At 31.2% G+C, this 5,881-nt stretch overlaps 1 long non-coding RNA gene across 1 annotated transcript; it reads right to left on the minus strand.

Annotated features, from left to right (window-relative positions):
• Positions 1–247: 247 nt before the first annotated feature.
• Positions 248–2,539, minus strand: LOC148191180 (uncharacterized). Its single transcript, XR_015783088.1, has 4 exons — positions 2,496–2,539; positions 2,187–2,349; positions 1,086–1,162; positions 248–735 (listed from the first exon to the last, which is right to left on the minus strand). It is a non-coding gene; the product is annotated as an uncharacterized LOC148191180 (long non-coding RNA).
• Positions 2,540–5,881: the final 3,342 nt, after the last annotated feature.

Consider the following 5,881-nt stretch of genomic DNA (forward strand, 5'->3'; position numbering starts at 1 on the left):
CTAACATAGTTACACAAAAAAATAGTTCCTAAACTCAAAATATAATATTAAATACATCTAACCATCTACAAAATGTTAAAAGAAATATCACCTACTCCTCCTGAACATCCAGTTACATGTACATTGAAACTTGTAAAGAACTATTAAATAAGATTGATACTATGTACTTCCAAGACAAATAATATACGTTTTGTACAAATATTATCAAAATAATATAAAATTATAAAGTAACAGTGACCATAATCAATTAAATAACTAAGAAAACATATCATAAACTACTAAATAATAAAATAACACACGTCCAGTACTAGAGAACTAAAAAACTACACAGGAATTTCCTCCTGTTATGTGAAAAATGCTACAACATAGAACCTATATACAAAAATCAATTTTCTTAAACACCATAGGACCGTAAGAGCTTGCAATAAAGAATAACATACACAATAAGCTTCCCAAGACTTGACAAAAAATTCTTTCTTTTGTGTCTTGTACTTGTACTGTTAGTATGAACAGACTATTTTCCAAGATAGTTTGTCTGTCTAGAATCTACGATTGTCTTCAAGCAAGCGACATCTTCATTTTTCATTATTTGGGTACCTTTGTCCAAACATTACATTGCAACATACCTCCAAGATCATCCATATGTGAAAAATTATGGCAAAATTTCCAAGATTTGGACAACATTATTGAAGACTGGCAGGCATATACATTACTTCAACAACCAATTATATTACTCTGTTGAAAGAAACGATGGATGTCAGATCAATACCATACTAAACTTTTTTGGATAATAATGTTCGAATTATATATAACTAATAATTAGCACAAAATATAGCAAAAATGAAAAGTTGAAAGGTAAGTTATGTATTCGTTTAAAGAATATTGGACTATACAATTTTTTGAGACCACAGGTTTGATAGTGGTTTGCAAGAAGTTTTAATTGAAGACAAATTTAAAAAAGAATGGTCACCATTAATTTACCTACACTTAGTGCTCTATTATTTCCAATGCATGTGTCTAAGATAATTCTTGTGGTTCGAAAAATACTGAGCCACATGAATAGGACTGATCCTAAAACATATCACCTGATATGTGGCAAAGCCTAACTCTTTTCTTCTATAATCATACAAAAATTCAGCACGTATATCATTCTCTGCATAACCTACATGAAAGCCAAGAAATTCATGAGCACGTCAAGGGGAACAAAATAACAGTTAGAATATATGATCTATTATTATTACATGAATAAATTTTCCCTGTAGAGATTTTCTCTAAAACTTTAATAAAATCCATGAGTTTTGATAAAACTTATTGCACAAAGCTCCACAATATTACAAAGATAACTTTTTTACTATTTGATCCATAAATACTTCTAAGATACAAAAAAAAAAGTGATGAGAAAAAGAAGCAAGTCTAATTTATATGAAAAAATGTTTTAAAAATTAATTTATAAATAAAATAAATTTAATTTGTAAAAAAAAGTTAATTTTAGCTATTTTTCTTATTTCTCTCTCTTAAAATGTTGATAAAGAAGTTCGTTAGAGAAAAAACGAAAGAAAACAAAGAATTATAACTAAGCACAAAAGTGTAGGAGTTCAAGTACCTCTGTTCCTTAATTATAGGCTTAGTTAGCAGACAATTCAACAATTAGTTATATATACTTTTACCGAAGGTGTAGCCAGTGTAGCAGACAACTCAACAAGTATGTAATGGGTTAAATCATAATATAACGGATGAAAATTTAAATATGAGGCAGATTCTTACATTTAACATAAATTGAAGAATAAAATTCATGGTTTTACTATTTTGAATTACAAGGGATATCAATTTTTTATTATATAAATTAGATTGATGGCATGTCTGGTGTTTGATAAAAAATATATAAATTTTGATTGGCTTGCAAAAGCTTAATGCAGTAATTAATTTTCCTTTTTCAATATCCCTCTGGACCAAATAAAATTTCCTGTCAAAATTTCAAAACTTTTAACTAAATAATTAGGACAAACTTTTTACTTTGGAATCTTTAACTATGGTACTTGGAATCTATAACTAGCTATACCAAATATAACAAAATTGACGCGCTGAATACGTTCATCAAAAAGAAGAAATTACCTTATGAGGAAGTAAGTTGAATTCCAATCTTATTAATTAAAGTTTTTAGTAAATGTAAGTAACAGTATTCTTACGGAAGGTGGTGTAGCCAGTGTGCTTCCATTAGCTTGTTCTCTCACTTTTAGTTCCTTCTCAACTTCTTTTCTCTTCATCTCACTTTGGCGTAAGAGACCAACAAGTTCTTTTATTTGATCTTTCATTTCCCTTATCTCCATGTCCTTCTCCCAGAGTTGGCACCTATTGTCAACACACAAATTAATAACAGTATACAATATCACAATTGTGCTTTGTCCAATTAGAAAATTGTTTAGTTATCTTATTTATAGAGAATTGAAGAAAAAAATATAATTAATTATAGAGAGAAAAGGTATAGGTCAAAGGACCTAGCATGTGCAGCAGAATTAAACATATATTGAAGCAAATTCTTGTTAGCATTATTTTAAATATAAAATAAATATTATAGCATTTTCAGTTCCTATTTTTAAGGAACATAAAGTGGTCCATTAAGCCATTATTTTTTATGCTTTTAACTGCATAGAGGTTATAGAGCAGTTATTAATTTTTAAACGTAAAGCCCATTTATTTTGAAACCTGTGATGGCCAGACTTTATATAAGGGAATGGGTTACTCTCAGTTTTGATCACTAAGCCTACTCCTCTATTCAGAAAAACACACCATCGAGTTTGAGTGAGTCAAGGTTTAGAAAACAAAGCTGTCTTGTGTTTAGATTTACAAAATTGCAATGGCAGGAGGTACGCACATTATTCTTTCATTTTTTCTTCCGCTGTTTTTGATCTGAATGTGTTACTGTGATGTTAATATAACATGTTTAGGTCAATTTCATACTCTGCTATTTTATCATTTGGTATCAGAGCATGTTTATTCCTCTGCCTTGCATGTTTTTCGTTGATTTGGATTTTAGATTTATGGGTTTTATTATTTTGATTCTTTTGATCCAAATAATATTTTCCAAATTAACGTTAAACCTGATTACAATTTTTCTTGTAATCTTAAACGGAGCTTTTATTAAAAAGCGAATAAAATTACCCAAATCGTCATTAAGATTCCGGGTTGACGATGAACCGTTTCGTTTAAATTTTTTCTTCTTCACCTTGGAGTCGTCTTTCCCGGCGTGACAATATGGTGCTTGACCTGCGGCGATATCTGATTGTTCATCGGAGTTTGTAGGATTTCCCATAACGTCCTGGGATTAACCTGTAGATGAGCGACTATTTTCTGTGCCTGTGTTTCTTCACCAATTTCTGCAGCGACTCGTCCCTGTTTGGATTCGTTCGGCTTTAGCCATTCTTGAACTGTGTTGTTGCTTGATGAAGGGAATGAAGAAGGGTCTGTTGTTTTTTCGTGGTGAAGAATTGGGTCTTTAAAGATAGAGAAAGGGTTTATGCGCGTCGTAACTACAGCTTTGTCCTTGAACCCCTATTTTATTTTCACTCGTTTTTGCGTGTTGCTCTGTCATGCACATGAGAATTAAGCCTCTGCCACGCACATGAGAACTAAGCTGTTCCTAATTTTGGTCATTTTAATGACCTCTAGCAGCTTTATTTGCATTGCAGCTTTATTCTCTTTTCACGCAACATTAAATATTGTTAATGGATGCATTGGTGCTTTTATATTCAAATAATGATATAATTATTATTATTATTTTTATTTAGCATATAATATAAAACACGTTTTATAATAATACGTGTTTATGATACGTAAGCATATCATGTTTTATATATATATATGTGTGTGTGTTTAAATGTTTTTGGGTTGATAATTATGTATATTTTATAGATATTATTTGTATGTATATATTTGTTGTTATACGTGCAAATAAAATATACATTATTATTACTATATTTGCATATTATGAATTTTATGTAAATATTTATATATTATTAATGTTTTGGTAGTAATATAATTTTAATAAATTAAAGAGTAGCCACAGCATCTTTAATCAATTAAAATTGTGTATAAAGTTTTGCTACATGAGAAACATTAATTGTAATTAATTATATATAATGTAATGAAATATACCCACAGGATTTTCCTTACATTTGTATGATTAATTAGGATAAAATGTTTATTATAATTCTTAAATTTCCCACAGGAATTAGGAATGTGATATAATTTAATAGTTTTATCATTAGGTTAAATGAGTCTAATTGAGTAAGACTTTAGCCCACAGGCAAGTTTTATGTTAATAGACTTATTGGTAAAGACATGTTTTACATTGGTAAACATGACATTTATTTTAGTCTCAAATTATATAATAAGCATGTAACTTTGAATTTGCAGTTTCTCAATCTGTGAATTTTTCTGATATCAAGTGTGGTATTCCCGAATTGAAAGGAGATAATTATAAGATTTGGAAGGAGAGAGTTCTTCTTCATTTAGGCTGGATGGACATAGATTATGCTATTAGAAAACCTGAACCATCGGGTATTACTGAGACTAGCAATTCAGATGCCATTGAACTTTATGAAAAATGGGAGAGGTCAAATCGTCTCTCCGTAACGTTCATAAAAACCAATATTTCCGCTGGAATCCGGGGTTCGGTTGATCAGTATGAGAATGTCAAGGATTTACTGAAGGCTATTGATGAGCAGTTTACGACATCTGATAAATCTCCATTTGCTTTTGTCTGTTATGAATCTAATTTGACTAGTTTTAATCATAACACATGGTGGATTGATTCTGGTTCTACAATCCATGTTTCTAATACCTTGCAGGGTATGGAAAACCTAAGGAAACCGATGGGAAGTGAACAATGCATCTATTCAGGAAGCAAGATGAGTTCACATGTTGAAGCCATTGGGACGTGCAATTTAGTTTTAAGCAGTGGATTTGTTTTATGTTTAGAAAAGACCTTTTATGTTCCCAGTTTTAGTAAGAACTTGATTTCTATTTCACAACTTGCACCTTTGGGTTTTTCATTTAATTTTACGGATTCTGGTTTTACTTTATTGAATAAATCCAAGGTTATTGGCTTTGGGGAATTATGCGATGGTCTTTACTTTATTAAATTGCAAAACAATGCTGCCTATAGTTCTATGCATGTTTCCGCTGGGTTAAAAAGATGTGTTATGAATGAGGATTCTTCTGTTTTATGGCACCGAAGATTGGGACATATCTCCATTGAGAGAATTAAGCGATTAGTAAATGAAGGAGTACTTAGTACTTTGGATTTTACTGATTTTGAGACTTGCGTGGATTGCATTAAGGGTAAGCAAACTAACAAGTCCAAAAGAGGTGCTAAGAGGAGTTCAAATTTACTAGAAATTATTCATACAGATATTTGTTGTCCGGATATGGATGCAAGTAGTCCGAAATACTTTATCACCTTTATAGATGATTACTCACGATACATGTATCTGTATTTACTTCGTTCTAAGGATGAAGCCTTAGATGCCTTTAAAGTTTTTAAGGTTGAAGTAGAATTGCAATGCGGAAAGAAAATTAAGATTGTGAGATCAGATAGAGGTGGAGAGTACTACGGTAGATACACGGAGAATGGACAAGCACCTGGTCCGTTTGCTAGATTTCTTCAAGAACATGGGATTGTTGCCCAATATACCATGCCTGGCTCTCCAGATCAGAATGGTGTAGCAGAAAGAAGAAATCGAACCTTGATGGATATGGTGAGAAGTATGAGAAGTAATTCAAAACTTCCTCAGTTCTTGTGGACTGAAGCACTTAAGACGGCTGTGTATATAGTAAATCGGGTCCCAACTAAGGCTGTTTTAAAAACACCTTTTGAGTTATT

This window comes from Vigna umbellata, chromosome 11 (assembly GCF_029865625.1).
Source record: "Vigna umbellata cultivar VRB3 chromosome 11, Vumbellata_1.0, whole genome shotgun sequence".
Taxonomy (NCBI): Eukaryota; Viridiplantae; Streptophyta; class Magnoliopsida; order Fabales; family Fabaceae; genus Vigna; species Vigna umbellata.